Raw genomic sequence first — 22262 nt, 5'->3', positions numbered from 1 at the left:
ACAAAGACACCATAATAAAACATAGGAAACATTAACATAGATAATTTTCCACACATCGAAGACAAATTGACAGTGGAACTGAATCCATGTATCCTTTTAATTTTAATCAATGAAGAAAAAAGGCTTGACAAAGCTTTGCTTTTTCTCAGCAAAAAGGTCTGTATTCACAATTTCATGTAACAAATCCCAATGCATTTCGGGCTTACAATTCAGCCCTTCATCAGGGGAATCTATAAAAACGAACAATAAATGTATCAATTGTAGAAAAAACATCATAGATTGTCATAATTAGTACATGTACAATTCTGCTGTTCAAGGAAAGGCAGGGGAATAGCATTCTGGTCATTGCAACAGAAGCGAAATGCCACCACCACAAGAAACCGAAAAGTGAAAGCACTGTGTGCCTAAAGTGTGTGCTAATTACAAAAAGCCATGGGTGCTCAACACAGAGACAATTCGTACCTTAAGAAACTACGATGAGTGGAACACGGTTTAGAATACCAAAAACAAAGGACTAGGTGTATCTGAACCAATCCTGAAGTTGCGCTGTAAAAAATATATAAATCAAACCGAAGCCTCAAAGCATCGTCCCATTTGAACGAACACCGATCCAATCATTGAAAAAAACTTACCACTATTACTCACTGTGGTGTGGGTAATCCAAATAAATCTCCATTAGTTATCCCAATCGACAACCCGCGTAAAGTTTAAAGCTGCGGTTGCAGTAGTAATCAACGTTCTGGCTCTAAAAATAACGAGACCCAAATATCAAAATGCTGGTCTCCCAAACACTTATTCGAATTTAGATTTCAGAGATAAGAAAAAAATAGCGCTTACCTAAACCAACTGTATTCCACCCGAACTGACCACCAACACTGGCTTCTCGAAAGCCGTCCGTGTCGGCGTGTTTAAAACCAAGATAGTCATAGAAACAGGACTAACATGTAGACTATCCTAATGCGATGACACAAAGCCGCCATCTTGAAAAATTCAACCAAAGCTTTAAACTAATAAAAATAGGAAACCCAAAACGACGGAATCAAAATAAACAGCAAATGTGAAAGAAAAAAGAGAAAGAAAAGAAGCGACTGATGCAAGAACCTGTGATGCTTTACAACAAGTAGGGGTATAGTTCAAAAAATATATACAATCAACACTATGCATGAATAATCATTAATAGATGTGCATTTGCCTGAAGATGAACTTTAAAGAAAACAAGCCAATTCGAACTTATCATTAAGCCCCTTGGGCAAGAGGCTTTGCATAAACCAAATCCAATAGGCTTCACGCTGTAACAGAAACTTAGTGGTATCTCTGTCAGGACGTACTGTTACTTTCTCTAGAATGCCAAAGCGCAATTGAGCGATAGAGTGCTTTTTGTCTGACCAGTGAACTGCTATCGGTGAACTTGTAGTTTTGGTCCGGATTCTGCTCTTGTGTTCGGTAATTCGAACACGAATCGACCTTTCAGTTTTACCAACATAAAACATCTCACATGGACACTTAATGAAATATATAACATGGTGACTGTTACAGTTAGCATCAAAATTAAGAATGATCTTTTTTCCTGTCCATGGGTGTGTTACATATCTGCCAGTGATGGCATTGTGGCAATGTGAGCAGTTCATGCAGGTAGTCATGCCTCTAAATGACGTGGTTGGTTTAACTGTGGTCTGATTAAGCATCTCTTTTAGATTATTAGATCGTTTGTACGCAAATAGCGGTTGCTCAGTAAAGAGATTTCGGAAATCAGCTTCATTTTTTTTTTTTTTTTGAAAACCTTTATTGACATTTCAATCAATTACACGTATGGGCCTACAACCCCCGGGGCCGGCCGCTAAACAATCAGAATAACAGAAAGCAGGTCTATCACAGTCAGTACCTCGGGGAGCAAAATCTCGACGCTAGCATTCTCTCAGTCTCTGAACAGCCCAAGTAGGAGACCAGGATAATCAAGGTTTACATTTTATAATAGAAAAGGATGGAAGGATCAGGTGCCAAACAGTTTCCCAGCAGCGAAAAATGGCAGGCAGAACGAGGAACGTAAACAATACACAGCAGTCTATCTAAGCAATGGCGCTGAAACAGGAAGTTCAGGATGTGGAGGAATGACACGGCCATTTGCGCCCGCAACCCCCTGCCCCAAGACCCAGGAAACTCCACGGAAATTATGGCACTCCGGAAACAGCAGTGATTAACAACAAAGGAGTACTACCATGCTGATCCCAGAAAAAGACAAAGGAGAATAAGAGAAGAAAAGGAGGCCATAGAAAAAGGAGGTGAAAGACTAAAGGATCCCCCCCCCAACCCCCCACCCTGCACCTCTGCAGATGAGTACGGCCCCCCCCCCCCAGCAGTGTGCCTGTCGCCCCGGAACCAGACCCGAAATATAGAAGAAACAGAGAAAAGAAGTGGGAAAAGAGCCCCCACCAGACGGGGGGTAGAGAGAGTATTAATAAACTGGAGGAGGGCCTGCAAAACACGCCCCCGGCTTCTCCCTCCCGCACCACACGGTTTCCCATAAAGCAAACAATAAAGAACACAAAATCGACCCTGTCAAAGAGGAGTAAGGAGCATTACGCACTTGGTACACTAACAGTTATGCCGTGAGAGCACACAACTCCCGAGCCCGCCCGCCTAGTAGGTGACCACCTCGGAAGGGTCAGCATCATCCTTGGCCACTCTTTGCAAACCCACCCATGCATACCCCCAGTCCCAGTGCCATGTCCAATATTACCAGGAAGAGAAGTGTCCAATAAAACTCAGAAAGCGACACACACAGGTAGGGTAGAGGGCTCTGAAGATCGACACAGTCAGCTCTAGGGAGGATCGTCTTTCCCGATGCCGAGCCAGGATTTACACTGCACACCAGGCCCAGGAAGGCGGAATCAGCCAGGGCGGGCGACCGTTGCTTGGACGTTGCCTGGGTCGTCGGAGACCGCGCACGGGACAAGGCCACCACCCCCCACTCAGGTCCGAAACCTCCGGGACAGACCAAATCCACAGCCAGCTGATCGCACGTTAATATATTGTCCGGAGAGTCCAGGCGTGCACTATTCACAGGGGCGGCCACGACACTGTCCCCCCGTGCGCGGCGTGAGAAGTCCCAGTGTACCTGGGGATAGGCAGGCGGCAACTGTTCCGACGCTGATGTCACTCCATCGAGCTTGCTCCCCAACACCCAGGCTCCGTGAATCAGGGTGGAGTGAAGGGCACCGAGAGCCTCGAGAAAGTCACCGTACCCCAGTACAGCTCCCGGCGCTCGCTCCGCTACGCTCCTCAGAGTCGCACCCTCCCAATCCTGCTGCAACCCGGTGTACAGGATGGTGGACTCTGGCATACCAAAATGGCCGCTGGGTAGGTCCATCCCAGATCGGGGCCGGGGCTCAGACACCAGCGCCTCGGGTTCCATGGCACTGGTAACTGGGTTCCGAGGGCAGGCAAACAATGTGTCCGGTGTGTGGTCACGGGCCACAGTCGTCCCCACCACGGACCAGCGCCCGCGAAAATCCGGGAGCAGCCCACAAGAATCGGGACAAGTTACGGGCGGCGTCCGGGCAGCTCACCGGCGAAGGCTGAAGCAATCACCGGAGAGTCTTGGAGTTGCCACCACGGGCACGCACTCGTTCAGCTACGCTTAGTGGTAGGAGCGACCACGGCGAAGCGCGGTCCGATATTCGCACCACTCCGGCAGTCCGACCCCACCCAGTCACCAAAGGCCATTGTTGTTGCACTGCCGCCCGGCCACGGCGTTCACTCGAGGTCCCGGCTCCGGGGCTGCACAGGCCGCAAACTTCAGACGGTCATTTCTCCGGCGGTACCGCTGCCAGAAACTTCGGGGTCACACGGCCGGTTGCCGCTCGCGTTCACCAACACGGGTAGATGGCGCAGGCTAAGGATCTCGTGCAGGATATCTGTGCGGGGTGCGGAGGTTCACGGAGCCGGGAGCCTACGCTGCCGTCCCGGTCGCCATCTTGGCTCCTCCCCAATCAGCTTCATTTTGAAGTAGATCCCATCGTTGTAGGATGCTTTTCTTGATGAAATTGGAATTGCTAGAGAAAGTGGATACAAATACTTCTCGGCTAGAGGAAACCGGTTTATCTTGCTTAAGCAAAAGTGATTCACGACTCTTAGTCATTGCTCGGCTTGCAGCCTCATTCACCACTTTGGGGGGATAACCCCTAGCTAGAAATTTGTCTTTGAATTCATGCATAGTCTGCACGCTGGACTCAGGGTCAGAGGAAATACGTCTAATTCTTAACAGTTGAGAAAAAGGTAGATGTCTTTTAAGGGACCAAGGATGAAAACTCTGATAATGCAAAGCATTATTACGGTCAGTTTGCTTCTTGTACACCGCGGTCTCAATATTAGTACCCGTCCTTGTTAGAATGACATCAAGATATGAAATACTTTGAGGATCAATAGAATATGTGAACTGAATTCGAGGGTTAATTATATTCAGCTGTTGTATACATGACACTAATTCATTTTTAGACCCCTGCCATACAACTAGAATATCGTCGATGTATCGACGATACATAAGGAGATTAGATGACCACAATGGATTAGAGAGAATATGCTCTGTTTCATATTTAAGCATGAAGATGTTGGCATAGCTAGGTGCCCCAGAAAAGCCCATCGATGTGCCATTGGCTTGAAGAAAAAAATCACCCTTCCACTGAAAGTAACTGTGGAATAAACAAAAGTGTAAAAGTTCGAGTAAAAACACTTTGTTGGCTCTGACGGAATCCTGTTTCAGTAAAGACCATTCAACAGCTTCAATACCCTCAATATGAGGAATCGAGGTGTACAATGACACAACATCAATAGTACAAAAAAAGACTTCAGCTGAATGTGGTAATCTCATATCTGCAATGATATTCAGTAGATGCGTGGTATCCTACAAGTAAGATGGACTAGACTGCACAATTGGTTGGAAAAAGGTGTCTAAGTATCGTCCTAATGGATCATGAATTGACCCGCAACCGGAGACAATGGGTCTCAACGGGGGGTCGTTGACGTTCTTGTGGATCTTCGGTAGCATGTACAGGGAAGGTCTACGCGGAAATCTCGTGAACCGCTAGCAGTTCACTGGTCAGACAAAAAGCACTCTATCGCTCAATTGCGCTTTGGCATTCTAGAGAAAGTAACAGTACGTCCTGACAGAGATACCACTAAGTTTCTGTTACAGCGTGAAACCTATTGGATTTGGTTTATGCAAAGCCTCTTGCCCAAGGGGCTTAATGATAAGTTCGAATTGGCTTGTTTTCTTTAAAGTTCATCTTCAGGCAAATGCACATCTATTAATGATTATTCATGCATAGTGTTGATTGTATATATTTTTTGAACTATACCCCTACTTGTTGTAAAGCATCACAGGTTCTTGCATCAGTCGCTTCTTTTCTTTCTCTTTTTTCTTTCACATTTGCTGTTTATTTTGATTCCGTCGTTTTGGGTTTCCTATTTTTATTAGTTTAAAGCTTTGGTTGAATTTTTCAAGATGGCGGCTTTGTGTCATCGCATTAGGATAGTCTACATGTTAGTCCTGTTTCTATGACTATCTTGGTTTTAAACACGCCGACACGGTCGGCTTTCGAGAAGCCAGTGTTGGTGGTCAGTTCGGGTGGAATACAGTTGGTTTAGGTAAGCGCTATTTTTTTCTTATCTCTGAAATCTAAATTCGAATAAGTGTTTGGGAGACCAGCATTTTGATATTTGGGTCTCGTTATTTTTAGAGCCAGAACGTTGATTACTACTGCAACCGCAGCTTTAAACTTTACGCGGGTTGTCGATTGGGATAACTAATGGAGATTTATTTGGATTACCCACACCACAGTGAGAAATAGTGGTAAGTTTTTTTCAATGATTGGATCGGTGTTCGTTCAAATGGGACGATGCTTTGAGGCTTCGGTTTGATTTATTTATTTTTTACAGCGCAACTTCAGGATTGGTTCAGATACACCTAGTCCTTTGTTTTTGGTATTCTAAACCGTGTTCCACTCATCGTAGTTTCTTAAGGTACGAATTGTCTCTGTGTTGAGCACCCATGGCTTTTTGTAATTAGCACACACTTTAGGCACACAGTGCTTTCACTTTTCGGTTTCTTGTGGTGGTGGCATTTTGCTTTTGTTTTTGATATTCTAAACCGTGTTCCACTCATTGTAGTTACTTAAGGTACGAATTAGTTCTGTGTTGAGCACCTATGGCTTTTTGTAATTAGCACACACTTTAGGCACATAGTGCTTTCACTTTTCGGTTTCTTGTGGTGGTGGCATTTCGCTTCTGTTGCAATGACCAGAATGCTATTCCCCTGCCTTTCCTTGAACAGCAGAATTGTACATGTACTAATTATGACAATCTATGATGTTTTTTCTACAATTGATACATTTATTGTTCGTTTTTATAGATTCCCCTGATGAAGGGCTGAATTGTAAGCCCGAAATGCATTGGGATTTGTTACATGAAATTGTGAATACAGACCTTTTTGCTGAGAAAAAGCAACGCTTTGTCAAGCCTTTTTTCTTCATTGATTAAAATTAAAAGGATACATGGATTCAGTTCCACTGTCAATTTGTCTTCGATGTGTGGAAAATTATCTATGTTAATGTTTCCTATGTTTTATTATGGTGTCTTTGTGAACAATTGTTTATCTTTTGAGTGAGTCATATGTTACATTTAAGCTACTTTTTCATGTTTAAATATGAGTATGCCCCACCTGGGCACCAGTAGTGCACTTGTTTTTCTAGACATTTGTCTAGATTCTTTCATCGTGTTGTTCTACCTAGGTGGCTGGCAGTGCCACTTCTCAGGTGCACACTAAATTAGTTGAAGCGCGTATTACTTTTGAGTAAAATTGAGATAACAGTTGGAGTTTGGTGTAATTGAGTGCACACCTAGCTGCTTTTGTTTAATTAGTATATTCCTTACACTGCCTTTGCAGCTTACTTTGCACCATTGTCATTATTTTTCACGTAAAAATGTCGTTTGAAGAGATTGTACACTTAACTGATAATCGAGCTCATACGAAAGCATATTCATCAGCTGAAGCTAGTGACATTTATGGGCTGATCAAGGAAGTAAGGGCATTTGATACATCTTCAGGGTCAACTTTACAGCAACTTCGGCAACTTAAATATCTGATGCGCCGTGAAGTTAATCAGCACCTGCACGCGACGACTCTCGTTCAGTATCATAAAGCGAGTCGGATTCCAAGGGGTTTACGTTTAGCTATTAAGCCTATGCTATTTAACATGAACAAGAAATTCATGGAGAAATGGTACGCCATTCTTAATAAGTGCTCCTTGGATTTAATCCTTTTGATAGTGGAAGAATTGTCTCAGGTTATTATTGAATTGGAATCTGAAATTAAAAATTTACAAGCCACTTTAACAGCACAAATGGCACCGGAGGTATGGTCTAAAACACTGGATGACATCAACCTTAAACTAGATAATTACGCAAAAGAAATTCATGAGCGTAAAATCAGAAAATTTCGTAGGGACACCATCGACTACAAATTAGATGAGGTTTACACCTGGGCGGAAGTGTACGCCCAGAAACGCAACTGGCAGAAACAGGGTAGCACTTCGTCAGAGGAGAGTCTCGCATCGGTTACAGACACTCAGTTATCCCGTCCACCTGCCCCCACCAGTGTACAGCCACAAGATAGTGAACCAGCTGATGCTGGGCCAAGTACATCAAAAGTGTCTTTTTTAGAGATAAGCCCAGCGTCAAACCAACCCCCCGCACCGTCAGTAACACCCTCAGCAAAACCCGTCGAGGGCACAGATTCGACAAAAACAGGATCCACGAGAAGGAAGAAACACTAGTGGTGAACATTTCTTCCAAATCTTTAACTTTCAAACAAATTGCTGTTCTAAACAAAGGTTGTTCCTTCGTTCCATCTTATACAGGAAAGGCTCTTGATTCGCAGGTCGATCTTTTTAAGTTTACTAGGAAGCTCCGCCTACGATACTTTTTTTCCACTATTGAAACTACTCCCAATCCCATTGTAGATGAGGGTAATCTGGAATTCAAACCTAAAAGCTCCTTTTTACCACCTTTCTCACATAAAACCATTGATTTGTTTGAGAATCTGGTCAAACAGGATTTAAAACACATTCCATGTTTAAAATCAGGGTCTTCTAATTTGTCAAAAGGTGAGAAAATGGCATTGAATTCCTTAAGATGAAACACCACTCTACATTTCACAAAAGCGGATAAGGGAGGGGCACTTGTTGTAATGGATCGTACTCACTATGAAAATAAAGTTGAGACAATGCTACAGGATCAAGATACTTACATTCCACTTACTGAAGACCCTACTAGTTCTTTTGTGTCCCTATTGAATTCTATTCTACAGAATGCCGTGGATACGTGCTGGATCAACAATAAAACTAGGGAATTTTTGTTCACGAGATTTCCGCGTAGACCTTCCCTGTACATGCTACCGAAGATCCACAAGAACGTCAACGACCCCCCGTTGAGACCCATTGTCTCCGGTTGCGGGTCAATTCATGATCCATTAGGACGATACTTAGACACCTTTTTCCAACCAATTGTGCAGTCTAGTCCATCTTACTTGCAGGATACCACGCATCTACTGAATATCATTGCAGATATGAGATTACCACATTCAGCTGAAGTCTTTTTTTGTACTATTGATGTTGTGTCATTGTACACCTCGATTCCTCATATTGAGGGTATTGAAGCTGTTGAATGGTCTTTACTGAAACAGGATTCCGTCAGAGCCAACAAAGTGTTTTTACTCGAACTTTTACACTTTTGTTTATTCCACAGTTACTTTCAGTGGAAGGGTGATTTTTTTCTTCAAGCCAATGGCACATCGATGGGCTTTTCTGGGGCACCTAGCTATGCCAACATCTTCATGCTTAAATATGAAACAGAGCATATTCTCTCTAATCCATTGTGGTCATCTAATCTCCTTATGTATCGTCGATACATCGACGATATTCTAGTTGTATGGCAGGGGTCTAAAAATGAATTAGTGTCATGTATACAACAGCTGAATATAATTAACCCTCGAATTCAGTTCACATATTCTATTGATCCTCAAAGTATTTCATATCTTGATGTCATTCTAACAAGGACGGGTACTAATATTGAGACCGCGGTGTACAAGAAGCAAACTGACCGTAATAATGCTTTGCATTATCAGAGTTTTCATCCTTGGTCCCTTAAAAGACATCTACCTTTTTCTCAACTGTTAAGAATTAGACGTATTTCCTCTGACCCTGAGTCCAGCGTGCAGACTATGCATGAATTCAAAGACAAATTTCTAGCTAGGGGTTATCCCCCCAAAGTGGTGAATGAGGCTGCAAGCCGAGCAATGACTAAGAGTCGTGAATCACTTTTGCTTAAGCAAGATAAACCGGTTTCCTCTAGCCGAGAAGTATTTGTATCCACTTTCTCTAGCAATTCCAATTTCATCAAGAAAAGCATCCTACAACGATGGGATCTACTTCAAAATGAAGCTGATTTCCGAAATCTCTTTACTGAGCAACCGCTATTTGCGTACAAACGATCTAATAATCTAAAAGAGATGCTTAATCAGACCACAGTTAAACCAACCACGTCATTTAGAGGCATGACTACCTGCATGAACTGCTCACATTGCCACAATGCCATCACTGGCAGATATGTAACACACCCATGGACAGGAAAAAAGATCATTCTTAATTTTGATGCTAACTGTAACAGTCACCATGTTATATATTTCATTAAGTGTCCATGTGAGATGTTTTATGTTGGTAAAACTGAAAGGTCGATTCGTGTTCGAATTACCGAACACAAGAGCAGAATCCAGACCAAAACTACAAGTTCACCGCTAGCAGTTCACTGGTCAGACAAAAAGCACTCTATCGCTCAATTGCGCTTTGGCATTCTAGAGAAAGTAACAGTACGTCCTGACAGAGATACCACTAAGTTTCTGTTACAGCGTGAAGCCTATTGGATTTGGTTTATGCAAAGCCTCTTGCCCAAGGGGCTTAATGATAAGTTCGAATTGGCTTGTTTTCTTTAAAGTTCATCTTCAGGCAAATGCACATCTATTAATGATTATTCATGCATAGTGTTGATTGTATATATTTTTTGAACTATACCCCTACTTGTTGTAAAGCATCACAGGTTCTTGCATCAGTCGCTTCTTTTCTTTCTCTTTTTTCTTTCACATTTGCTGTTTATTTTGATTCCGTCGTTTTGGGTTTCCTATTTTTATTAGTTTAAAGCTTTGGTTGAATTTTTCAAGATGGCGGCTTTGTGTCATCGCATTAGGATAGTGTACATGTTTGTCCTGTTTCTATGACTATCTTGGTTTTAAACACGCCGACACGGACGGCTTTCGAGAAGCCAGTGTTGGTGGTCAGTTCGGGTGGAATACAGTTGGTTTAGGTAAGCGCTATTTTTTTCTTATCTCTGAAATCTAAATTCGAATAAGTGTTTGGGAGACCAGCATTTTGATATTTGGGTCTCGTTATTTTTAGAGCCAGAACGTTGATTACTACTGCAACCGCAGCTTTAAACTTTACGCGGGTTGTCGATTGGGATAACTAATGGAGATTTATTTGGATTACCCACACCACAGTGAGAAATAGTGGTAAGTTTTTTTCAATGATTGGATCGGTGTTCGTTCAAATGGGACGATGCTTTGAGGCTTCGGTTTGATTTATTTATTTTTTACAGCGCAACTTCAGGATTGGTTCAGATACACCTAGTCCTTTGTTTTTGGTATTCTAAACCGTGTTCCACTCATCGTAGTTTCTTAAGGTACGAATTGTCTCTGTGTTGAGCACCCATGGCTTTTTGTAATTAGCACACACTTTAGGCACACAGTGCTTTCACTTTTCGGTTTCTTGTGGTGGTGGCATTTCGCTTTTGTTTTTGATATTCTAAACCGTGTTCCACTCATTGTAGTTTCTTAAGGTACGAATTAGTTCTGTGTTGAGCACCTATGGCTTTTTGTAATTAGCACACACTTTAGGCACATAGTGCTTTCACTTTTCGGTTTCTTGTGGTGGTGGCATTTCGCTTCTGTTGCAATGACCAGAATGCTATTCCCCTGCCTTTCCTTGAACAGCAGAATTGTACATGTACTAATTATGACAATCTATGATGTTTTTTCTACAATTGATACATTTATTGTTCGTTTTTATAGATTCCCCTGATGAAGGGCTGAATTGTAAGCCCGAAATGCATTGGGATTTGTTACATGAAATTGTGAATACAGACCTTTTTGCTGAGAAAAAGCAACGCTTTGTCAAGCCTTTTTTCTTCATTGATTAAAATTAAAAGGATACATGGATTCAGTTCCACTGTCAATTTGTCTTCGATGTGTGGAAAATTATCTATGTTAATGTTTCCTATGTTTTATTATGGTGTCTTTGTGAACAATTGTTTATCTTTTGAGTGAGTCATATGTTACATTTAAGCTACTTTTTCATGTTTAAATATGAGTATGCCCCACCTGGGCACCAGTAGTGCACTTGTTTTTCTAGACATTTGTCTAGATTCTTTCATCGTGTTGTTCTACCTAGGTGGCTGGCAGTGCCACTTCTCAGGTGCACACTAAATTAGTTGAAGCGCGTATTACTTTTGAGTAAAATTGAGATAACAGTTGGAGTTTGGTGTAATTGAGTGCACACCTAGCTGCTTTTGTTTAATTAGTATGCTTCATCATAGGGCATACCCTCGTCAGGTCAGCTCTGCAATATCTGACGGGCACCCTAAGAGGGACTCTTTGGCGGAGATCTTTTATTCCAATAGCCGTATGGTGCCATGGGGGTGAGGGGCCTAAGAGTGTAGATGTAGTGAATGGAAGTTAGTGAGTGAAAAGGAATAAAAACAGGAAATGGAAGTACCAAAGAGAACAATTTTAATCAATAGGTCTTCCAACCGATTTAAAAAACTAGGTGGCGCCTTTCTGAGGTAATGTCTCAGGTTTGGCGCACCGTTAGAAGGTCAACATGTTTCTCGCCTCGCAGTCATGTAATCTAGTGGAGATTCTTCAGGACCAATAAAATGGTTCTATCTACACAAAGGTGGTTGGCTGGTGATTTAACCCTGATGAATCATCCTACACCAACTCACAATGTAGTACCTGTATATGCATGACCAACCTGGAGGGATAAAAACAAATATTAGACTCTAAGGATTATATTTCAAGCACACGTGTCCCCTTACAAATACCATGCTCATAGTACAAAGTGGTGAGAGTTAAACATAAATGAGAGGCAAGTGAGTGTTGATCAAGAGATCGTAAAATGGCTCTTGTATAACTAAAATGATGGGACACCCATCATGGTAGTAGAGAGAAATAACATCGAGACCCGATACGTTTTAACACATAGAATTTCCTAGTGTCCTAGGTGAAGTTCAGGGAAGTTAAATGCGGCAATCACGTCATTTATCAAGCAATGTCAAGATTTTTGTGGCAGGTAAACACAAGACATGCCAACAAAAATTGTCTGGTTAAATTTGTTGAGTTTGAGCCACTGCCGTAATGTGCATGACAGAAATCTAAGTGGGGAATGGTGTTAACATTAAGGCCTGCTGTAGTTAGGCATTTCCGTGAAGTAAATGCAAAGGGATGTACGAGGCGCTGCGCAGCTGGTTTCCAAAACGTGTATCATGTTTCGAAACCTTAAAAATAGTGTGAGGTCAATCTACTTAACAGCATAGTGAGCTAGAGTGTTGCTCAAGCACCAATTTTTACATGTCACTACTACTGTCAGAGCCACTGTCCTGCTCACCTCCAGACCCCGTTGGATTTAACAATTCCCTGCATAACTCTCTCCAAATTACAATGTCCTCCTCTAGCTTCTAATCCTTACGACAGGCCTTCATATGCAGTTCATCCACCAGGGACCACTGAGTGTGTCCTTACTTAACTGTATTTTTGATATGCTGTTGTTTGCTTCAGACTTGAAACAAAAGGACATATTTATGCCGCCCCTCCACCCCCAAAACGGAACTCGCCACTCTCAAAATGAGGCGAATAAAATTTTCAAGCTGCTTTCAAAATAAAATACATGTATTGATTAATAGAGCACTTTTAAAAAGAAGACAAAATATATGAATGCACTTTCCCAGTTGTCAAATGAAAAGAGTCAAATATAGATGACATGTACACACAGCAAGAAAACAAGTGAAATACGTACACGAAGCAAGGAAACTTATAGCATATATACACAACCCAAGTATTAGAAATACATTACTGATAGAGTGTCTTTCAACGATCTGGCCAGCATGACTGGGGAGCCCTCACAGTCAGGAAGAAGTCTCGATCAGGACCATCATAGGTCCCTGTGGAAACGGCGTCTGCTCCACAGCGAGCGCCTGTCTGAAAGCCAAGATTCCCAGTCTTTAATATCTTTTACTCAACCAAAGGAGAGATTTATAGAAACCCCTCCCTCTTCCTTCTGTTTCAAAAACATGGCTGACAGTACCTGTCTGCGTCAAGGTCACTCAGAGAAGCTGGCCAGGCCCCCGTGTTTGCTCCGAGGCAGAGCTGTACATTCCGCACATTTCTCTGGCAAAAACAATTTCAACTCTGTGAATAGTACAAAGTTTGCATCTGAAACAATATGTTCCAGCTTACTCTGCATGGTAAAGAGCGAAAACAGGTGAAGAGCAAAAACATCAGAGAGCACAGAAAATGCAGTCAGTAATACAAAATGGAGTAGATGGTTAACGTATCATTCCTCATAGCATCACAGCTGTGTCGAGTCTTCTCTTAGGGAAACATTGCCTCATGAAATGGAGGCTTAACTTTGTCTCCAAATCATCGACCCGTGGATGTGTTGTTGAGGTATAATTTTTGGGGTGTACAATTTAGGTGTTCCCAACGCTCACTATATATATATATATATATATATATATATATATATATATATATATATATATATATATATATATATATATATATATGCACAAATGAAAATGGGTTTTCCTGGGACCAGTCCTGAGTCAGGTGATGCGTCAACCGGCAAAAGCCCTAAGCCGGAAATGAATAATCCACGTGTGATAAAGACACATTGTTGGTGTCGAAACGCGTAGCGGTTAACAAGAATTAAAACTTTTGGTGAAGCAACTTGACCTCTGAGAGTGCGTCCAATACTTTGACGAATTTTTGGAATATATATATATATATATATATTCACTTAAAAAACCATAGGTTTCACACATGTTATAGTTAGGTGGATATTTCACTCGTAAAAAACCAATGAAATTCCCCCGTTATAGTTAGTTCAGATAACTCGCGCGCCCGCAATCCTGCTCATAACGTCACATATTACATCACTCATGACATGGTCAGTGGCATCACTCATGACATCACTGATGACATCATCCTTGTGATAGAGTGGCGGTCGCGCGAGTTATAGTTATCTGAACTAACTATAACGGGGGAATTTCATTGGTTTTTTACGAGTGAAATATCCACCTAACTATAACATGTGTGAAACCTATGGTTTTTTAAGTGAATTTGCAAGGTTTTTTAAATGCTAATTCCTAACTATAACGTGTGTGAAACCTATGGATTTTTCAGTAAATTTGTACGGTTTTTTAAATGCTAAGTTATGTATGTATTATTATTTTTTTATATATTTATTATTATTATTTTTTTAATGGTTTTTCACCGTGCGCGCACGGTGCGCGCACCCCGTGATTTAAAAAAAAAATAATTAAAATGTTTTTTTCTGCCTTCAGTGTCCTTCCGGGACCCCCTGACAAAGACTAGGGGGTCAGGAACTCTCTACCCTGCCCCCTTTTCACGTTCGCCACCTTCCTTTTTCACTCTCCCACTGAAAACAAACAAAATGGCGGCCGACACTTCCTGATTTCGACCGATTCGAATGTTGACTGACATGTAACCACCAATCAGAATTACGCTCGCGCACGGTGCGCGGCTATAGATATTTATGTGCTTTAACTGCAATTTTCTCAGGAACTACTGAACAGATTGACGCCACATATGCAAAAAGGCACATCCCTGACCTGAGGACTATTTCTCTGCCAAATTTCAAGTAATTCTGTTCAGCCGTTCGGGCTGTACCTTCGACTAAAGGTCCTATGGGAAAATGCATGGGGAAAACGCGTTTTGGGACCCCCCTTTTTTCTCGGCCCCCGCTTGACGAATCCCCCCGAGACTTTCAGGGTAGGAGCTGAGCGGAGCGCCCCATTAGTTTTGAAAATTTCGCGAAGATTCGTCAACCGGCGCCAAAGTTATTCAAAATAGAATTTTGAGATTTCCTATGGAAACACGGTCCTAACTATAACTATCTACTGGCGACCGCCAGTAGATTATATATATATATATATCGGTCGGAAGAGTGTTTGTCTCTGAGAGAAGAACGGAAAAATCACTGCCCCCTGCCCAGCCCAGGAAATGCTGCTCAAATCTTGCCACGGGAGAACTGTGCGCCGAGTCAGAGGACCCGTCCATCACCTCTAGACTTGTGGGTGAGTAAATGCATGCAAGGGAGTTGGCAGGTTAAAAGAGGTTACAAGATTGGCTGCCGTATAACAGTGGTGTTTACATAGACATTATTGACAGCAACTATGAATATCTGCTTCAGTTAACATGTCAAACCAAGCGCTGTGAGAAAGGGAAGCAGCAGCGGATGCCTCCACACCTGCAGGGGCCCCTAGCAGTGACATTAAAACTAAACTCAAAAACCTGGAGAAATTAATGCGAAACAAACTTACCAAGTGGTGGGAATGTAAGTCTCTACAAAAGTACCGGGATGTGGGCCGCATTCCACGAGGCCTTAGAATCATGCTGGCACCAAGCTTTGACATCCCTAACCCACTCATGCTCAAAGAGTGGGCTGAAAGCAACCTCGAAGCCTCAATGCGCTTAGTAGTCATCCTTATTAAATATACGGACATTGATCGCAGTGAACTGCAAAACAAAATTGACATAATCAATGGTGAACTTGATAGTATAGATCAAAAGGAACTAGTCAGCAAAGGCCGAGAAGAAATTATGACAAAACTGAAATAACATGAAGGAACAATAAAAACCCACAAGGCATTTACATTTGTACAAGACAAATAAGACTATAAATGTGGACAAATCTTCACTTTCGCAAGAAAATTTGATTCTGCAAAAAGGCAGAAACTCTATAAAACAGCTAAACTTCCCACACCAGTAACGGAAATGGCCTTGACCCATGAGGAAGCAGACGCAGACTCTGCCTCAGCATCAGACCTGAGCTCAACCATTGACACTGGCACGGACTCGGAAGATGGCAGCAACATGGTTAACAGGGACCTCAGGCAACGGAACAACTTTAGCCTAACAAAGGAGCTATGCGATTAAAAGGAACAATACACGCTACATATAGTGAGCGTTGGGAACACCTAATTTGTACACCCCAAAAGTGCTCACACAATTGAGGGCCCCACGCACAGCGTGTATTGTTCCTTTTAATTGCAGGACTGCTGAGCAAACAAAAATCGCTGTTCCAGCATCAATGCGCCAATAATGTCATAAGCGTTTAGGGCGTTCCTTGGCCCTTGATCTCTGACATGACTTGTGGGAGAACACCTTCAGTAAGCGTGTGCATCAAGTGCATTCTGGTTTTTATAGTTCATTATTTACAATCATAGTGAGTGCAATTTCCTCCTCAAAAGTTATAACATACCACAGTGGGATGCTGAAAAACTCACGAGGTTGGTGCCCAGCTTCTTTTCATGTCCTTACAATCGGACACGCTGTTCCGCAGCGCTCAAAATCACCAGTGCTTAGACCCGCACAGTCAGCAGCGGGGAACCCTCACGACCCGGAGCAGGCCGTAATATATCCAAAACGATATGTGTGTGTGTGTGTATATATATATATATATATATATATATATATATATATATATATATATATATATATATATTCACTGAAAAAACCATAGGTTTCACACATGTTATAGTTAGCTGGACATTTTACTGATAAAAAACCAATGAAATTCCCCCGTTATAGTTACTGTAGGCAACTATAACTCACGCGACCGTAATCCTCTGCTGATGCTAATACTGTATTTAGACACTTATTTGCCCATGTCTTCTTCCATTAAATTTTAGCTATACATATATTACAAATATTTTTTTTTCATAAAGACACATATGTCATCAGCAGAGGATTACGGTCGCGTGAGTTATAGTTGCCTACAGTAACTATAACGGGGGAATTTCATTGGTTTTTTATCAGTAAAATGTCCAGCTAACTATAACATGTGTGAAACCTATGGTTTTTTCAGTGAATTTGTACGGTTTTTTAAATGCTAAGTTACTTTACGCCATTTGTGGCGTGCGCGCCCACTTAACGCATTTCGTTCCATGCGCGCACCGTGCGCGCACAGTGAGCACGCGGTGCGCTTCGCGCACCGCGTGCCCACATTACGCTAGATGGGCCATGAACGCACGATGCACTTCGCGCACCGTGCGCACATGGAGGACATATGATGAGCAAACTCTTAAATCTGCTTTTCATTTTTTTTTTTTTTTTTTTTTTACCGTACGCTTACCGTAAGCTTACGGTACGCGTACCCCGTGATTTTTTTAAAAATCAATAAATGTTTTTTTTGTACTTTTCTGTCCTTCTTTGACCCCCTTACAAATGTTAGGGGGTCTGTAACTCTCCTCATTGCCCCCTTTCCTTGTTTTCTCTGTTTTTTTTCTGAGTGAAACACACAAAATGGCGGCCGCCGCTTCCTGGTTTCGGCCGATTCGAATGTTTACTAAGATCTATGGGCCAATCAGAATCTCCTTCGCGCACGCCATGTTTCTTCCGTACGCTTACCGTACGCGTACCCCGTGATTTTTTTTAAAAATCAATAAATGTTTGTTTTGTACTTTACAGTCCTTCTTTGACCCCCTCACAAATGTAAGGGGGTCTGTAACTCTCCTCATTGCCCCCTTTTCTTGTTTTCACTCTTTTTTTTTCAGAGTGAAACACAGAAAATGGCGGCCGCCGCTTCCTGGTTTCGGCCGATTCGAATGTTTACTAAGATCTAAGAGCCAATCAGAATCGCGCTCGCGCACGCCACCGTACGCTTACCGTAAGCGTACGGTAAGCGTACCGTAAGCGGGCTCAGATATATATATTGATTTAAAGGCTATTTTCTCAGAATCTACTGAACAGATTTACACCAAACCTACAAAAGGCACTTCCTTGACCTAGGGACTACCTCTCTGCCAAATTTTGAGTAATTCTGTTCAGCCGTTCGGGCTGTAGCTCGTTCTAAAGGTCCTATGGAAAAATGCATGGGAAAAACGCGTTTTGGGACCCCCCTTTTATCTCAGCCCCCGCTTGACGGATCCCCCCGAGACTTTCAGGGTAGGAGCGGAGCGTAGCGCCCCACCTATTTTGAGAAATTCGCGAGGATTCGTCGACCGGCGCCAAAGTTATTCAAAATAGAATGTTGAGGTTTTCCTATGGAAACGTGGTCCTAACTATAACTACCTACTGGCGACCGCCAGTAGGTAATATATACACACACACAAACACATACATATATATATATTACCACCAATTGGCTCTACTTACAGTGTGTTTTCAAGGTTGGTGCTGGCATTTACGGGACGGAACCATGCCTGCATTAATCTCTACCCAACATAGTCATTTGGCGCACTCCAAGAGTTGCGTTTGTTGATATATTTATTTTATCACGCCAGCATCAACGCGTTTCGACTCTCCACGAGTCTTCATCACGGTTAAGTGAGTCAGTCCCTCCTTTGATTCTCTTTTTATACAGGAATTCCTAGTTGGCAAATAATGAAGCATTCTGAGATATGGAGTTTTAGAGAAAATATATTAATCAAAAACATGTTTTGTAAAGTGCACATTTTATATCCAATGCTCTCAATTAAGTATATACAACTAGTTGGTGTGGAATTGGCTCCATTTCATTAATTTTATGATTTACAGATCTGCTTCTTGCAGGTCCTCTAGCGTTTTCATCCTAACCCTGTTAATGCATATTTCTTATACTTAGTGATCCTTACTCATTATGTTATGTGTATTGTGGGAGCATTAATATGCTAGGCTTAGTGCACATACACCTCTAATTTAAGAGTACTGTGATCATTTTACTGTTGGACATTAAGAATTTGTATGGACCTCCAAAAGATAAGGGACACTAGATTGGTGTGGAAGAGGTGATGAGAAGAAATAGATTAATAAGAGAACACTTCCAGTGATACACACGAACGCCGTTGCAGTTGTACTGGTTTGCAGCCTGAATCAGGACGCTGACAAAACGGAAGCGGAAGAGCCACTACACTGAAGAACGAACCAAATTGGGAAACCAGATGAGCGTAGCTAGAGGACACCTCCCGGACCAGAGTTACCACAAGGTGTGCAGGCGAGTGGCAGGGAATTGGCACGTAGGAATGGAGATACAAACTATCGAGGTCTTGAACGAAAGAGTAGACTGAACACTACCGGTCTCCTTCGTTCTTCAGGAGTTAAACAAACAATTCTGAAAAACACAGGACACAGTAACACCATCGTATGAGAGTGCTAATACCAAAAATGTAATTGTAATCAACTGTGCACATACATTAAGTTGAAATTAAATTAATTGTAAACATGGAGGCAAGAGCAGCTAAAAGTCCGCAAAAAGCAGAGACTTTATTTACTAAAGCAAGGAAGGGCAAGAGGAAAAAATACAAAAAGTGCAGCAATTGAGTCACGGGGTGAAAAGAATCTAAAACAACTTTAAATTCATTTGGAACGACTATTAAAAAAAAGAATTACAAAAAGTTGGGAAATAATTACAATGGAGAAATACATTGAAGTTGAAGAGTCCCAAGAGGACTGCAAATTATCACAGTGCTCAACCACCCTGACACAAGACCCAAGATTCTGGAAGAATGGGCAAGAACAATATGCAATATTCAAAAACAATGATGTTAATCATCATAAAATATGCAAAAAAAGATGTTGAAGAAATCCATAACTCTATAGGAATTATTGAAACGCAGATTCAGTCATTAAAATCAGATGATGAAAGAAAACAGTTGAGAAAAGAAATGTAAACTAGGCTAGATAAATATGAAATTGAAATAGAAGAACAGAAGCAGAGAAAATTGATACGTGAAGAAAGATATTATGAGATCAAAACCATATTCACACTCGCCAAAAGATTTGACCTATTGAAAGAACTATTACGATCTTGACAAACTGTTGGAAGTTAATCTGATGCCACTATCACTGAATCGGGCACTGACTTAAGTGAAGGAGAAGGATCTGTTCATGCATCTTGTAGAACAACTTTTTTTAGAGCAGATGAAATTGCTCTACATAGACCAGAGACCAGGAAGAGGAAGAGGCACGGGGAGAGGCTGTGGTCAGGGACTACAAAAAGGAAGATCAGTAGATCGTAAAAGAGAAGAAAAACAAGGGGGGATCAGGAAAGAACAAACAAATGTCCCCTGCGCAACCGGCAAATGAAATAATTAATCCATCCCGAACCAATACAGACAACAATCTGATCATTAATTTGTCAAAACTCACATTGAACAAAGATCAAATGAATCTTTTGAACAAGGGACACTACGATTATGTGGAGACTAGGATTGATATCTATCAATTCATACAAAAGCTGAAGCTAGTGAAATTCTTTGTGAACAAAGAGGCACAACAAATTATGCATACAGATAAAATCACTCAAGACAAATTTATTGATTAAACAAATTCCTAATTTAAAGACTGCATATGATCTGATGTTTGAAATGAAGGATGAGGAATTGACGGAAACCGAAATACTGAAGGAATTTGAAATAAATACGGCAGATCATAAGCATACAAAATTTAAAATGAAGTAGATCTGTAAATCATAAAATGAACGAAATCGAGCCAATTTCACACCAACTAGTTGTATATATTTAAATGAGAGCATTGGATATAAAATGTACACTTTGGAACACGTTTCTAGTTAATGTATTTTCTCTAAAACCACATATCCCACAATGCTTCATTATTTGACAAGTGGGAATTCCTCTATTAAAAGAGGAACAAAGGAGGGACTCACTTAACTGTTATGAAGACTCGTAAAGAGTCGGAACGTGTTGGTGCTGGTGTGTTAAAATAAATATATTAACAAAAGCAACTCTTTGAACTTGTTAAGGAGATATATACATATATATATATATATATATATATTCACTGAAAAAAACATGGGTTTCAGGCACGTTATAGTTAGGAATTAGCATTTAAAAAACCTTAGAAATTCACTGAAAAAACCATAGGTTTCAGGGGCGTTATAGTTAGCTGGACTTTTCACTCGTACAAAACCATTGAAATTCCCCCGTTATAGTTAGTTCAGCTAACTATAACTCGCACGCCCGCAATGCACTGCTGATGACGTCACATATTACATCACTGATGACATGGTCAGTGACATCACTCATGACATCACTGATGACATCTCAAATGACATCACTGATGACATCACTGATGACATCATCCAGTGAATGTGTGTTTTTCTGAAAATTACATATGTTTTATATATGTATATCTCAAGGTCGATGGAAGAATAAATGGGTATATAAGTGTCTAAATGGATTTTTTTTGTTGAAAAATTGATTGTATAACTGACTGATTAAGTGTATCTTAGTGAATACATGGCTTAGTGAGTAATGTTTAAATATGTAAATATCTGTATCAGTCTCTCACTTTGTGTATAAGTGGCTGCATGGGTTGGTGAGTAGCTACATGAGTGTCTATATAGGTTATTAGTTATTTTTTTGAGTATCAGTATGAGTGTCTGTATGGTTCGGTGGGGGGTATTACGTAGTGCATCGGTGCATGAATGAGTGACTCACTGTTTGTATGTGTTGAAGACAGCATGTGTGCAGGACTGTATGGGTGGATGAGTGTATGCATGGGTGTGTTAGTGAGTGAATGACTGTCTCAATAGTGTCTTTATGAGTAACTACATATGTTTTAAACTGGTATATGTGACTATTGGTGTATATAAGTGAGTATATGTGAGTGTGAGAGATTGAAAGAGTTCCTGTATGAATAAGTATGTGTTTCTATAAGTGATTGTTTAAAAGACTAAGTATGTGTAAGTTTCTGTAGAAGTAAGTGTGGTGGTGTGTGTATAACTGTATATGCAAGTAAATGGATGTTTGATTCTTTATTAACATGAGTCACTATTTGTGTGAGTAACTCTATGGATGAGTGGCGTTGTGTAACAGGATGTATAGGTGTATGAGTACATATGATGAGTGAGTACATGTAT

The 22262-nt window shown here is 41.3% G+C and overlaps 1 long non-coding RNA gene across 1 annotated transcript in view; it reads right to left on the bottom strand.

The window, feature by feature from the left end:
- The window catches only part of LOC146862867 (uncharacterized), a 128327-nt gene that overhangs the window by 67914 nt on the left and 38151 nt on the right, over positions 1-22262 (bottom strand). Inside the window, exon 2 of the long non-coding RNA XR_014978517.1 lies at positions 15724-15919. This is a non-coding gene — a long non-coding RNA (uncharacterized LOC146862867). The remainder of the gene's footprint in view (positions 1-15723; positions 15920-22262) is intronic.

The sequence above is a fragment of the Triturus cristatus genome, chromosome 2_2, assembly GCF_964204655.1.
Source record: "Triturus cristatus chromosome 2_2, aTriCri1.1, whole genome shotgun sequence".
Classification (NCBI taxonomy): Eukaryota; Metazoa; Chordata; class Amphibia; order Caudata; family Salamandridae; genus Triturus; species Triturus cristatus.
The sequence above is the reverse complement of the archived record's forward strand: the minus strand, read 5'-3'. Positions and strand labels throughout refer to the sequence as shown.